A 15709-nucleotide genomic window follows, 5' to 3' on the forward strand; every position below is an offset into this window, starting at 1 on the left:
GTTTTCGCGAGAAAACCGATCGGTTTTCTTTCGAAACCCTAGATCCCTTTTTTTATTTTAGATTTTTTTGTTTATTTATTTAGCGAAGCCCGTTCGTTCGTTCGTTTTAACGAACGGTTTTCACCGTTTAGCCGTAGACAGCGAACGTTCGAACGTTAGCCTGTTCGTCAGTTTTTCTTTTTCTCGGATTTTCCGCGATTATTTTCGATTGCGATTTCTGATCCGATTTTCGTTTTAGTTTATCTTTTCGCTCGTTTATCGGAATCAGGCGATTCAAGCGCCTAGAGTTTCGTCTCGAAGCCCTCTTTCTGTTTAATCAACGTAAACAAGTTTTTGCTACTGTAAAAATTTGACTTTAGTCCAGATTAGTAATCGAAGCTTGTTTCTTTCGCAGTTTGAGTTTTGTTGCTTCATTTGATTTGATTCTTTTTGCAAACCGGAGTTCTTAAGTTGAACTTTCTGGTTAGATCTTCTTATTTGAGTTTTACCCATGCACCTTGCTATATTGCTTATTGTATGCTTGTTTGTTTGCGATAGAGTACCCGGAGTGCAAAGCGTGCTACTACGAGTCTCTAGGTTTCACGGATCATCAGCAAGGCAAGTAACACTTTGATCGTACCTCTTTACTACCCAGTTTTATTGCATTAGATCAATCCTCAAACAATTGCATGGTTAGGATCTGATTAAATTGTGGGTTTGGGAAGTAGATGAGGTAGTACCTATTCACCTGTTTATTATCAAACCTTTGGGAGTTACTTCTACGTTGCTTATATTGCTATGCTATGCTCGTAGACGTGGTTTGGGTTTGAGTGTATTCATTACAGATGTGAGTATTGTTAATTAATGGTTAACTTAGGGTGGCAACTTTAATACACATCTGGGTGGATTGAGGCACCTGGGGAACCCAGTGTTGTTTGTATTTTTGGAAATCCCGGGGTACCGTGTGATTCTCCTATGGACTGCCACCCAGGCTCAAAGGGATCAAAAGATTATTCATGCTAGAAACTTCCGTGTGCAGCCACACGCCATTATGGGCTCTGGCATAGTTGAGTAAGTTGTGGGAAACCTTTCCATGGTGGGCTAGCAGATGTAGGGGATTGTAGGTGTACAGGCCTATCTATCGGTTAAGGGGACCTCTTCGGAAAGACTGTGTCTCGGTCATCCATTTCTCAAACATCATGTAGTGCGAGAAATCAAACGGAGGAGATCGAGTCTTGTGGGGAAAAGTGCACAAACCTCCGCAGAGTGTACAAACTAATCATGGTTAGCCGTGTCCCCGGTTATGGACATCTTGAGTATCTGGTTCTTGGATTATCATGTGGATCTCAACACTCTAAATTAATTTTGTTGGGTTATTAATTACCTTTTAATTGGGATTGAGATGGGGTTTACCATTCTCAATGTTTTCGACCAACTTTGTAGTTAAATAAAATTTATTCCTTTGTTGTAGGGAAAAATTGGCTTTCCGCAAAACATATTAACCATACAGCCTCCACCAGCCATATATGCATATAGTGATAGCTTTATTCTGTTCATTACTCTCTTGTGTTACATTGCCAGCATATTCCATGTGCTGACCCGTTTTCGGGCTGCAACGTATCATGTTGCAGACTTTTCAGATGACGAGTAAGGAGCCTTAGGTCGTGGTCTTTCACTTAGTGATGCCGTTGGAGTTGATGGACTCACTTTATCTTCCAAGCCTTCCGCTGTTAACGTATTAGATGGCCATAAGCCATATTTATTGTAATAAGTTCTCTTTTGAGACATTCGATGTAATAAGTGTGTGATTGCCACTCTGTATAAATCCTCAAGTACTGTGCGTGTCAGCATTACCGATCCAGGGATGACACTGATGCACAGAGATCAGACTGTTTGAGGTCTGGTCGCTACAAGATGGTATCAGAGCACACGCTGACTATAGGACACGACCACTATGCTAAAGCCCTAGATCACTACTCTCTTCTCATTTCTAACTCCTCTCCATTTTCTACTCTTTAGGATGGCGGATGCAAGGATCAATTTCATGCAACCGGATGAAGACACCCCTTTTGGACGCCACTTGAAGGAAGTCACTAGGTACCTGAACATTGGAATACCAAGCTTCACCGGGACTTACAACGCCACTTTACCAGAAGAGGAGCGCTGGATGATTCAAGTTCAAGTTCCAGGAAGGACATTCACGCCAGTCACTGAGCCCATAGAGTTTTCCTTTGATGCACCAACCTGGAGTCTAGGAAAGAGTATGGCAGCCCACATCACCATGGGACGCATTGGAGAAGTTTACCACAAGGATCTCAAGGATACTATCTACCAGATTTGTGGGCGCCGAGACGAGCAATGGGAGATGATCAACACCAGGAAGGATAGATCGATTGCAGCTTTCATCTAGGAGTTAAACCAGCACATTCGATGCCAGGAGAACCAGATGTGCGCAGGCATGACAGATTTGAAGAAGGCGATGACAAGGATCACGGAACTGGAGGAAGAACTCAAGGCCACACACGAAGATTATGAGGAGGAAATTGTCGTACTAGTGGAGAAGAATAACGACCTGACAAGGAAGATCGGAGTACTCATGGGAGAACCCGCGCCAGGAGGAGAAGACGACGGTTCCACTTGCCCGGAGAACTACATCATCATCGACGACACCGACTCGGACCCTAATGATAGCGATGATGACTATGTTGATGAAGCTGGAGCGGATATCATGGAGTCTTCGACCGATCAATTTTTCTAGACGACCACTATATCAGTAGTAGTATTCCACCATGTATATAGTATAGTCCGAGCACTTTTGTAACGATAGTTCTAGACCAATTGTAAGCCCTTGGTTGATTGATTGAGTGATATGATTGTGTTTGTCTCATGTGCATATGGGTAGTGTTTTTGTCACGACTGGATTTTGGGGGTATAAATTCCCAGAAAAACGGCCTGTGCGCTCATCAGCCCCAGGATTACTGTTAGCTGATGAGGTACCAACTTGATACAAGAATTCCAAGCAAGTACAAAAATATGAAGTACAAGACCATTTAGGCCTAGGGGTACAACATTTGGTTTCTAATGATCGAGGGCGGAAGCGATTGGGTGCATCTGCGTCTATGGGACTCCATTTCCCACAAGAACAGCTGACCAGGCTAACTCCTATCTTCGCGAGGCTGCACACGTCAACGCGTAGGTTGTCACCACGGTGCTCATCTCCAAGCGGGGAATCTGGCCAAGACAATAGCCAGGGACAAGCCAGTGAGTACGTTTGAATGTACTCGCAAACATTAAGAACACGGGTATAATAAATCGAAAACATGCTCTGGATTATTATGTAATCACACGTCTGTCACGAAAAGGTACGAAAACCATGATGCACACATGTGGTTAAAAATAATTCAAAGTAAAATACTGGGTGCCAAGCGAGTGTCTGAAAGACTCCTCGAGCGGAAAAAAGCGGATTAATAATACAGGTGCCAAACGAGTGTCTGAAAGACTCCTCGAGCGGAAAATGCGGAACAATAATGCCACAGTCGGGCGTCGGGGCGACACCACATAAAGGGCTTATAACAGAAAATAATAGACAGTGCATGCCGCAGTCGGACGTCTGAGCGACATCACATAAAGGGCTTATATTTAAAGTAAGAAACAAGTACATGCCACAGTCGGACGTCTACGCGACGTCACATAAAGGGCTTATAAAAGATAAAAGAACAACAGGCATGCCGCAGTCGGGCGTCTGAGCGACACCACAGAAGGGGCTTATAAGAAAAATAATCACAGCGAATATCCAGGAGGTAGGACCATCCCAGGGACACTCAATCAAATACCTAAAATAAAAGGTTAGTCCAAAATAACAAAGATCATAATCCATAGGGGCCACAATCATGAATAATATTTAGTACAGTCGTTTCTCCATCCGAAGACCGATAATATAGCCAAGTCGTATCTCCATCCGAATACCGTTACTGAGTTCTAATCAAATCGTTCTCCATCCGAATACCGTTATCAGATTTCTATTCAGACAGTGGTTCTTACTCAAGAACATGACTATCCAACGGGGTATACCCTCTGCAGAGGGCGTACCATTTTCCACGAGTAACGGGATTACTCAGTCCCTCGGGACTAATTCCGTCTACGGTCTTTTGATTGAAAACACGCCTGACCTGCACACACCAGCTTAACTCACCAGTGTCTGGAATCACCCACGACACCTGCCAAGCAAAACTCTAAGTGGGGAGGCTACAACCTCGACGTAGCATGGGATCACAAAATTTATACCGCGCGCAAACTGGGGAAGCTATCCCCTTCGGCTACAACCGAAACACCCATGCCCCCGGACCGGATGACTGGCTTTAATCCATGGCCATGGGACCCTCATCACGGCCTCTTTGTACGGTGTGTGCTTTGGAAAGGGGTTGACAACCTACTGAACCATACCCTGTCCCCTGCAGGGACAAGTGGTGGTACCGACAAAGAAGGAAGCTACTGATCAAGACTCGGTCTACAACCGACTCAGGTGGTCTAAGTATCCACCAACAACATTACCACTAGTGAAATAAACCACCACTCCTCGAGCCTCACCATGCTATGCCGGGCATACTCGTCTCAACGAGGGATTAGGGACAAGCTCGTGTCTACCCAAGACCACGACTTTCCCGGCTTCCTACCGGTGCGCAAGAGAAGCTCACGAGGGTGATCCAAATCCGTAGTGTATCCATTGCTGACCACAAAACAACTCCAAGGTGCACTCATGCACAAGACTTTATCGGTACATACACTATCACGCGCCCCAAGTCAAAAGGTGTTGTGATCGCATCCAAACACCACAACAAAATATTATGCCAGAGTTCAGAAATGCTTGCCTTCAAGAGTATGCAAGGGATGCACTTATTGGAAGCTTTCCTTTTCCTCCAAAAATCCTATTTTGCAAAACACACACATACAAATATTTCAAACATAGTACCAAAACCTGTCTCAAATATTTTAAAAAAATCTTAAAATAAACTAGATGAAATTTGAGAGAGGTAGGAAAAAGAATCAACTCATTTCGAGTTTTATTTTAAAAGTTATAGCCAGTCAAAGTTTGGTCAACTCTGTTTTTAAATAAAACCAGAAAAAGGAAAACGCTTCGAGGGAAAATTCGCTTTCGCAGCAGAGAAACGTACGCGGGGTTTTGCGCCTTCACTTAAACAGAGAGAGGGCGGACGTGCGAGTCGCTGACAGTGGGTCCAGAGGGCCCACTAGTCGGGTTTGACTGGTCTCCCCCTCCCTCCTTTCTCTGTGCCCGAACGGTGGCGAGGCTCCGGCGGGCGCCGGCGACGAACGGCGGCTCCTCGAGGGCATCCAAGGGCGGGGATGGAACGGCAAGACCGAGGCGGTCCTCGGGGTGGTCGTTGGGTCGGCGGAGGTGGAAGGAGTCGCCGGCGGCGAGCTCCGCGGCGGAGAGAAGCTACGGTGGTGAAGTGCTTTTTGTGCTCCGGTGGTCTCTGATCGAAGATGAGTAGCTGGGCAGCTCCGCAAGGACCAGAGGGAGCGACTGGTGGTGCTGGTTGGGCGAGAGGGTGGCCGGTTGCGACGAATCGCACCGGAGCTTGGCGGCGGCCGGGCTGGCTGGAGTTGAGGGAGAAGGCCACTACAGGTCGATTCACTACGCGGGAAGCTCTTCGAGGAGTGTCTGAAGTCGCGTGAGTGCTCGGAGGGGCTCGGGGACCCTTTATATAGCGTGACGAGGCTGGCTCCGCGGCGGCAGCAGATAAGATCGCCGGCGACCGCTTTCCCGTAGTTGCAGGGCATCGTGGCAGCGACGAACGCGTTCCGAGGAGCGGGAGGATAAGCACGGCCTGTGCTCCGGGGCAGCTGGCGCGCGCTGGTGGTTTGGGCGGCGCCATCCGCGGCGGAATCCGCTGCCGACGCCGGCGTGCCGCCAAGGGCGCGGCCAGCGGCTCAGCAGGGCGACAGAGCTACCGTGGAGCAGGGGGCGGCTAGTGCGCGGTTCAGCGATGTAGAGGGGGCCAGGGTCGGGTCGCGTCGAGTGCGGCAGTGCGGCGTGTCGGCGTAGTGCGCGCGCGTGCAAAACGTGCGCTCTGGGCGCGCCCAGAGCACGCACGGCACCTGCTCGACGAAATGCCAGCGCGCTCTAGAGCTCGAGGGTGGAGCTGGCACTGCACAGGATGGAGGTAGGGGTAGCAAGACACTCAGTGGACAAGGTGGATAGGTCAGGAGTTCAAGTCCACAATGCAAACCAGGGAGCTTGCCAAAAGTGGCTGTGCACACCAGGTGTTTGACAGAATGCCAGATGCACTTAGGCAACTCTTGGAGTGGCCAAAATCTCCAGATCAGTGTCTCTTTAGATGCAGGAGATGGTGGTAAGGTCAGTTTGGCAAAAACAGAAAGTTGATAGTGCAAGTTTTGCAAAACTCCAGTTTTGGGCAGAAAGAAAAAGGGTTTAGAACATGCATTTCAAAACCTCCAATGAGCCCAATCTCCTGGACTTAAGAGTTTGGTAGGGAGGGCTGCAAGTAGGAAAAGGCTCAGGATTACTAGAGCAAGGAAAAATAAGGTTGCAGTACAAATCACCAATTGGACCAGAATGCAAAAGAGGCTGATCCACTCAAATTTTCCAAGGAACATCACTGGGTTTTTGCTTGAAGATGAATGGTATACATCCACTGACATCTCCAAACACTTGGAAGAATTTTTAGAAGAATATTTAAATGGGTTGTAGTGCAAAAGTGCCTACTGGACCAGATTGGAAAAGTTGGTGTAGAGCTCAAAAATCTCCGATGGCCAGAAGGTATTCTTGCACAAAAGTGATGTGGAACCATCACATGACATCCCCAAATTTTGGTGCAATTTTTAGAAGCATTTATCAAATGGTTGCAGTGCAAAAAGGAGCTCCAAATTTAAGAAAGATCACTTTAAAAGAATTAAAACTTATGAAAAATAATTATGCAAATAAATCCACTGACAAAGGATTGATTTTTTGAAGAGGGCACACAAGTCAAAGATACACTTTGAAGGTTTTTCCCACAAGAGGCATAAATCCAAAATCACAAAAGGGTAAAACTTGACAATTGGAAAAGTTTTATTTCCTGGCAACATTTTAATAACTAAAAACAAGGCCAAACTTTTGGGGTGTCACAGTTTTCCCCCTAGACCCCATTCTACTCTGTTTTCTCACCTTTTCTAAACACAGCAGATGCCTCCGAGACGCGACAATGGATTTGCTTTCCCACCGGAGCTCACTCAGTTGATCCAGCAGCAGAATGCATTGATGCAGATACTAGTCCGGAATCAGAATCAGGGGAACAACAACAACAACAACCCACCACCACACCACCACCTGTTGATCACTTAGCCCGTTTTCTAAGGCTGAACCCGCCGGTGTTCTCCAGTAGCACCGAGCCGATAGTTGCAGATGATTGGCTCCGCAAGACTGAAAGGGAGTTGACCACTGCAGGATGCATAGATGCGGAGAGTGTGCGTTTTGCCACACATCAGCTTGATGGACCCACAACATCATGGTGGGAGAATTTCACAGCCACTTACCCCATCGACACTGTTACATGGGACCAGTTCCAGCAGGCTTTTCGCACTACCCATGTATCAACAGGAGCTATGGCCATGAAGAAGCGTGAGTTTTGCAACTTACGCCAAGGAGGGCGCACCGTTGGCCAGTATGTGGATGACTTTAGTAAGCTAGCACGTTATGCCCCAGATGACGTCGCTACGGATGCAGCTAAGCAGGAGAAGTTTCTGGAAGGACTGAATGATGAGCCGAGCATGCAGTTGATGGTGGCAAATTTGAATAACTACCAGGAGTTGGTAGATAGAGCTCTCATGCTTGAAGGGAAGCAACAGCAGATTGACAACAGCAAGAGGAAGTATGGACAAGGGAAGTATAATTCTGGAGCTCAGCAGAGACCCCGTTTTACCCCGAACTCGGGAGGACCCCTTCAGCATAACCATGGAGGTCACAATCACACTGGAGGAAGTTCGCACAATTATAGTGGCCCCAAGAACGGGAATGGTAATGGAGGAAGCAACGGACAGAACCGTTCCAACCCGGCAACGCCCGCCAAGAAAGATTTAAGCCACGTTACTTGCTACAAGTGCCAGAAGACCGGACATTACGCCAATGAATGTCCTGAAGCTAAGAATGGAAACGGCAATGGAAGCTCTGGGAAGAAGCCTAACCCTTTCAACAGGGGACAAGTGAACCACGTTAACGTGGAGGAGGTTGAAGCTCAACCAGATGCACTAATAGGTAAGTTTTTGGTTAAGCCATTTACTGCAGTCGTTCTTTTTGATACTGGTGCATCGCATTCATACATATCAAGGGGATTTGTGGATAAGTATAAACTGCCCACCAAAGTTCTTAGCACACCTATGTTAGTAAGCTTGCCAGGAGAAGAGTATATGGCAAGCCAAGGATGTTTTCAGATGCCATTGACCATAGGTAGGCATGTTTTCCCCTCAGATCTGATGATTTTGGAATCGCAAGGTTTGGACGTGATTCTGGGTATGGATTGGCTATCGATGTATGGAGGAAACATCGATTGCGTTAGTAAGACGATTCTACTCACCACTCCAGAAGGAAGAAGGATCAAGTATGTATCCCGGCATGTGCCGAATAGGACTCAAGTAAATTCCTTATCAGGAGTTGTACAGGAGGAAGTACCAGTTGTGAAGGATTTCCTGGATGTATTTCCAGAAGAGTTGCCAGGCATGCCACCGGATAGAGACATTGAGTTTTTGATTGAGCTTTTGCCAGGCACAGGGCCAATATCTAAGAGACCGTACAGAATGCCCGTAAAGGATTTGGAGGAAATTAAGAAGGAGATTAAGGAGTTACTGGATAAAGGTTATATTCGCCCAAGTTCGTCACCTTAGGGATCCCCAGTGCTTCTAGTGGAGAAGAAGGATGGATCGTTAAGGATGGTTGTTGATTATCGAGGATTGAATGAAGTAACGATCAAGAACAAGTACCCACTACCGATGATCAATGATTTGTTTGACCAGCTGCAAGGAGCTAAGGTGTTTTCCAAGATCGATCTGCGATCAGGGTACCACCAGCTGAAGATTCGAGAGCAGGATATACCGAAGACAACTTTTACCACGAGGTATGGGCTATATGAGTATACCGTTATGTCATTTGGCCTGACTAACGCACCTGCCTACTTTATGAACATGATGAACAAGGTGTTTATGGAGTTTTTGGATAAGTTAGTCGTGGTGTTCATTGATGATATTCTGGTCTACACAAAGAATGAAGAGGAGCATAAAGAGCATTTGCGTTTAGTACTTGGGAAGCTTAGAGAACATCAGCTATATGCCAAGTTCAGCAAGTGTGAGTTTTGGTTGAAGGAAGTTGGATTCCTTGGACATGTTATATCCGGAGAAGGAATAGCGGTAGACCCCACCAAAGTTGTCACTGTGACAAATTGGGAAGCACCCACGTCGGTTGGAGAGATCCGGAGTTTTCTTGGACTCGCAGGATACTACCAGAGGTTCATTGAGAATTTCTCGAAGATTGCAAAGCCTATGACGGAGTTGTTAAAGAAGGGCAGCAAATTCAAATGGACTGAGGAATGTGAGGCCAGTTTTCAGGAGTTGAAGAAATGCTTGGTTACATCACCAGTATTGATTCTGCCAGATCAACGCAAGGATTATGAAGTGTATTGCGACGCTTCTCGTCGAGGACTTGGAGCGGTACTTATGCAGGAGGGAAGAGTTGTTTCATGTGCCTCCCGACAGCTTAAACCCCATGAGTTGAATTATGCTACGCATGATTTGGAGTTAGCAGCCGTAGTGCATGCGTTGAAGACTTGGAGACACTTCCTCATCGGAAACCATTGTGAGGTATACACGGATCACAAGAGTTTGAAGTATATCTTCATGCAGAAGGAGTTGAATCTCAGGCAGAGGAGATGGTTGGAACTCATTAAGGATTATGATATGAGATTGCATTATCATCCCGGAAAGGCTAACGTATTAGCCGATGCGTTGAGCCGCAAGAGTCATGTCAATACACTCATGACTGGAGAGTTACCCAAGGAGTTAGCAGAGGATCTTCGCGAGCTATGTTTGGAAATAGTTCCGAGAGGCTATGTAGCAGCTTTGGAGATTCAATCTACTTTGATGGATAAGATCAGAGAAGCTCAGAAGACGGACAAGGAGATTGCCGAGATAAAGGAAAGGATGAGCAAAGGAAAGGCTAAAGGATTTCGTGAGGACGAGCATGATACTTTGTGGTTTGAGGACCGCGTATATGTGCCAAATGATCAGGAGATCAGGAAGTTGATTCTGCAAGAGGCCCATGATTCGCCATATTCGATTCACCCAGGAAACACTAAAATGTACCTGGATTTGAAGGATAGTTTTTGGTGGACCGGAATGAAGAAGGATATTGCGGAGTATGTAGGAGTTTGTGATGTATGTCAGAGAGTGAAGGTAGAGCATCAGAAGCCAGCAGGATTGCTACAACCATTGCCGATACCCGAATGGAAGTGGGATAAGCTAGGCATGGATTTTATCACGGGATTACCCAGGACTCGTTTAGGCTATGACTCGATATGGGTTGTAGTCGATTGTTTAACGAAAGTATCTTATTTCATCCCAGTAAAGACCACTTACACCAGTGCTAAGTTGGCAAAGATATACATGACCAGGATCGTATGTTTGCATGGAGTTCCGAGGACCATTGTATCAGATAGAGGAACCCAGTTTACCTCAAAGTTTTGGAATCAGTTGCATGAAACTTTGGAAACCAGGCTAGAGTTTAGTACAACTTTTCACCCGCAGACGGATGGACAGACTGAGAGAGTCAATCAGATTCTGGAGGACATGTTGAGAGCTTGTGCGCTAGACTATGGATCTTGTTGGGACGACAATTTGCCTTACGCAGAGTTCTCTTACAACAACAGCTATCAAGCCAGTTTGAAGATGGCCCCTTTCGAAGCATTGTACGGAAGGAGGTGCAGGACACCCTTGTTGTGGGATGTAGTTGGAGACCGACAGTTGTTTGGACCAGATTTGATTAAAGAGTCTGAAGAGAAGGTTAAGCTGATTCGCGATAGACTCAAGGTAGCCCAGTCCAGGCAGAAGAGTTATGCGGATTCTAAATGCAAGGAGACAGTTTACGAAGTTGGAGACAGAGTGTATCTTCGTGTATCCCCACTTCGAGGAGTGAAGCGCTTTGGAGTTAAGGGAAAGTTAGCACCACATTTTGTGGGACCATACAAAGTTTTGGAACGTATGGGAGAAGTTGCTTACAAGTTGGAATTGCCCGAAGGATTTTTTTTGACTATACACAGTAGGGCAAAACCCCACTGCAATTTTTATATTATATCAAAAAAGAGATGTCTAGCAGTACAAAGAGGCTTGAGAAAAGCCAAAAGAAAAAGAAGTAAAAAACTATAAGCTACTAAATTACAGGACAAGGCTGTCAAGCCAGAGACAGAAAGCTCTAGCATAGCTCTTTTTAATTCTAAACCTAAACAAGTTGAGCTCCTCCAAGAAGATGGCTTTCCATCCCTGTATGCTTGGTTGAATGGCTTGAAAAATGAGATTGTTCCTAGAGATCCAGATGGCCCAGGATGCTAGGATGATGATTTCCATGAAGAAAGGCACATGAAGTTTTAGTTTTAAATCAGCAAAAGCTTCAAGCACTGAAACATTTGCCTGTCTAGAGGGACAAATCAGGTCCCAACACTGAGCAGCAAAAGGACATGTCCAAAAGAGATGGTGAAGTGTTTCCTCCTGCTGGCAATTATTTACAGAACAATTATAGTTACCCAACTGAAACGATTTCCTTCGAATGAGATTCCTAGTATTGAGCCTGTCATGTAATAACCTCCAAAAGAACACCTTGTGCTTAGGTTGACAAGAGCTATTCCAGATCCAGTTAAATTGCTGGGGCACTATTTTTACTCCCATCATCAGTTTATATGCCTTAGCAACTGAGAATTGATCATTTCCCCAAATGTAGCTCCAGGTATCTGTACATTCCAGATATTCAGAAGCCCTCAAAGCTATACAAATGTCTTCCATTGCTTCAAATTCTTGGAATGCTTGCACTGTCAAGGGTAAATGAAATAGATCCTCCAGAAATTTAGTGTGAATAATGGTGTGCACAGTGGAGTTCCTATTCTTCACAAAAGAGAAGAGATGGGGGAACATGTCCTGCAAGCAAGCTGAGTGCCATAGGTCAGACCAGAAAAAAGCACTTTTGCCATCTCCAATGTGACATCTGGCCGGAGATTTGAAGTTGTCAATGAGCTTAAGATTTGCCTTCCACCAAAATGATCCAATCCAACTGTTGCCAGGCAGCAAATCACCATTATAATGTGTCTCCCAGATCAAATTAACCCATGTAATGTTATGTCTGTTGTAAAACTTGTGCAGATTCTTAAGTAACAAAGCTTTGTTTTGGACAAATATGTCCATCACTCCCAAACCTCCTTGGTCTTTTGGTCTACAAACAGTTCCCCAAGCCACCATGGCTGGCCTATGATCCTCCAAGTCAGAGCCACTCAAGAGGCAATTCCTCAACAATTTAATAGCTTGAGTTTTAATAGTGACAGGCACATCAAGGCATCCCATGAGGTAAATCAGCAGAGAGTTGAGCACAGATTTTACCAGCAGCAGCCTTCCAGCCATGGTCATGAAGGAAGATAGACCCATAAGTTTCTTCTGCAGCCTTGTGACCAGAGGTAGGCATTGTTCAACAGTTGGTTTATGAATACCCAAAGGTGCACCCAAATATTGAATGGTGTTGAGCATATAACCATTAGAGTCACCCGCCCAGGAGGGGCCGGGTTACGTCGAAATGGTCATCACGCGAAGCCCAGTACCAAGCTTGAAGACGGCGGGTTAGATAATGGGCTTAAGACCCGGAGGAGGCTTAAGGCCCATAGTGATAAACCGCCGTATGGCAAGACTTGTAGTGTAAGGCAAGAATAGTTGAGAGTCCGAGCCGGACACTCTTATGAGCCGGCCGGGACTCTGAGAGCCGCTGGGCGTCAACCTCTCTATATAAAGGGACGACCCGGTGGCGGTTTAGGGACAAGTAAGATCTCGTCGAGAGCCAGGCATAGCAATCAAGCTCCCTGGTCATCGGAACCATAATCAATACCACCTCAACTGGACGTAGGCTTTTACCTTCACCGTAAGGGGCCGAACCAGTATAATCCCCGTGTTCCTTGTCCCGTTTAACCCCTTTAAGCTTCCTAGCTGCGATGGCTCCACGACTAAGTCCTAGCTCGAGGACATCTGCCGTGACAATTCCACGACAGTTGGCGCCCACCATGGGGCCAGCGCACGGTGGATTTGAGTTCTTGAAGGGCAGCTTCGAAGGGCTCAAGGGATACGCTGTGGGCCGGATGACCAGGAGTCGTCGCGGCAAGCTCTACATCGACGATGTAAACTGGGGCCCCGACGCCGGCTCAATTGAGTACGGGTACCGGGTCCCCTTCGGCGGAATTCATGTCTTCATTGGCAAGATCGGTGAGCCGGGCCCTGAGCCGGATCACTGCGCCGATCTCATCGAGACGGCTCAGCGCGCACGACCCGCCCGGGCCCTACCTGCCTTGAAGCATGCTTTTGTGGGATGTGTTCATGGAGGACTCTCTGATGGATCTGGATCTGGTGATGAGACGGCCGCCGGCTCTAACGGCGAGTCGTCTACGGATGATTCAAACTCGTTGTATCAACTTCAAGATGGCAGGCTCAGGGGTTGTTCCGATGGCGACAGCATTCCGGACCCCTTTGAACCGCCAAGCCGGGTTGGAATCTTCATGGCCGGCGCGCAACCTGTTCAAACCCACGCCTCCGGGTCAGGAAGCCCGGTGCCTTCGCCGGCTCAGGTGTTGATGGATCTTACAGATAAGATGACGGTCCTGTTGACCGCTACGGTAGCTCCGGTGGATCAAGTTCAACATGACGCGGAGGTGGCACAGTTAAAGTTGGATCTAGCAAAGGCCAAGGAGGATCTGGCGGCGGAGGGGATCAGGATGGCTCCAGAGAGGGCGGCTCTCGACGCCCAGACTCAGCTGATTCAGGCACAGTCCTTCCGGCTCACGATGGATCAAAACGCATCCAATGAGGTCATGAGAAGGAGGCATCAAAAGGCCCAATGTCAACTCCCTCCAGTTTACGATCCTCGAAACCTCTTCAACACGCCAGGTGCAGGGTCTAGTAACCCGCCGGAGATCATAGTGCCCGGGGCTGGGACACCAATTCAGCCCCAAGTAATGGGACCGCCCCGGGTGAACCCTGCCCCGCCTCAGTATGTGCCAATACCGCCGGGTCATTATGCCAACCCGTTGGAAAACATGGTCGCCGCGGCGGCACGGCTGGCGGCTCTCCCAATTGATGGCGACTCTCCAACAGCGGTCGAAACCCGCCGGGTCAGGGAGCTCCTTCAGACAGCTCTAGTGCAGCAAGAGGCGTACTCTTATAGCCGGGACAGGATCCATTCAACCCCTCGTCCAGGCCGGAGCCCGAGTTATAGCAGACACATGGTCTCAGCGACCGGCTCAAGTAATGTCCGACGCCGTGACTTGCCACCTGGCCACGGCCCGGCTCATAACGGAGCCTTTCACGCAGCAGACCAAGACAGAGCACGGCAAGAGGCGGAGCAGGTGCCTCAGTTGACGGCTTACCAGACACCCCCGGCTTACCCGACGGCTTCTGTCGATGTGGGTATCCCTACGAGGACTGGGGGTGTCCCTTGTTTAGTGCCGGCTCTCCGCAATGAACGTCTACCCAAGGACTTCAAAGGGCCTAGGAAGGTGCCTAATTACACGGCTGATTTGCAACCCGGAGCCTGGATCGAGAGTTACGAGATGGCCATGGAATTGCTGGAGGTCAGCGAAGCGGCGATGGCCAAGTACTTCACCATGATGTTAGATGGGACTGCCCGCACTTGGTTGAAAGGGCTGCCGCCGAATTCTATCGGGTCTTGGGCTGAGCTGAAAGCCCGGTTCATACAAAACTTCAAAGATACCTGTAGGCAGTCTATGTCAATTGTGGATTTGACTAACTGTAAACAGCAGGAGGGTGAGTCTATGACACATTGGGTTCGCCGGGTCAAAGAGATAATACATTCATCTGATAAGATGGATGCCGGCTCTGCAGTCTTAATGTTGGAGCAGAATTGTCGCTTCCTGCCCCTGAAGATGAAACTCGGGCGGCTCAAACGCGACTGCAATGATATGGGTACGCTGATGGCGGCTCTCGTCAAGTACGCCGACTCTGATAGTACCAAGGACCCCGCTTCAGATGATGAAAGGACAGGGAAGGGAAGGAAGAACGGCAATGGCAAGGGTCCTCAGCATAACCCGGCAAACCAAGGAGGTAACAAGCGTAAGGCTGATGGCAGCATGGAGTTTGTGGCCAATGCCAACTCACAGGGTAACAACCAGCGACGTAAAGGGAGGCCACCTCCCCGAGCTGGCGGGTCAGGCCCGACGCTCGAGCAGTTGTTGAACGAGCCTTGTCCGAGGCATGGCTCTAGGGAGAAGCCAGCTACTCATCTATGGAAAGATTGCGCAATCATGAAGGCCTTTAAGAATTCCAATGCCTTTAATGGCAACAATGGCCCGGGTGGCGGCTCAGGCGCTGGCGGTTTTCATGGCCCGGGCGGCGGCTCAAACCTTAATCCTCAGAATGGTCAAGGGTGCTTTAATCAGCAGTCCGGCCAGGGTCATCAACAGCAGCAGGG

Source organism: Triticum aestivum, chromosome 2D (assembly GCF_018294505.1).
Source record: "Triticum aestivum cultivar Chinese Spring chromosome 2D, IWGSC CS RefSeq v2.1, whole genome shotgun sequence".
NCBI classification, from domain to species: Eukaryota; Viridiplantae; Streptophyta; class Magnoliopsida; order Poales; family Poaceae; genus Triticum; species Triticum aestivum.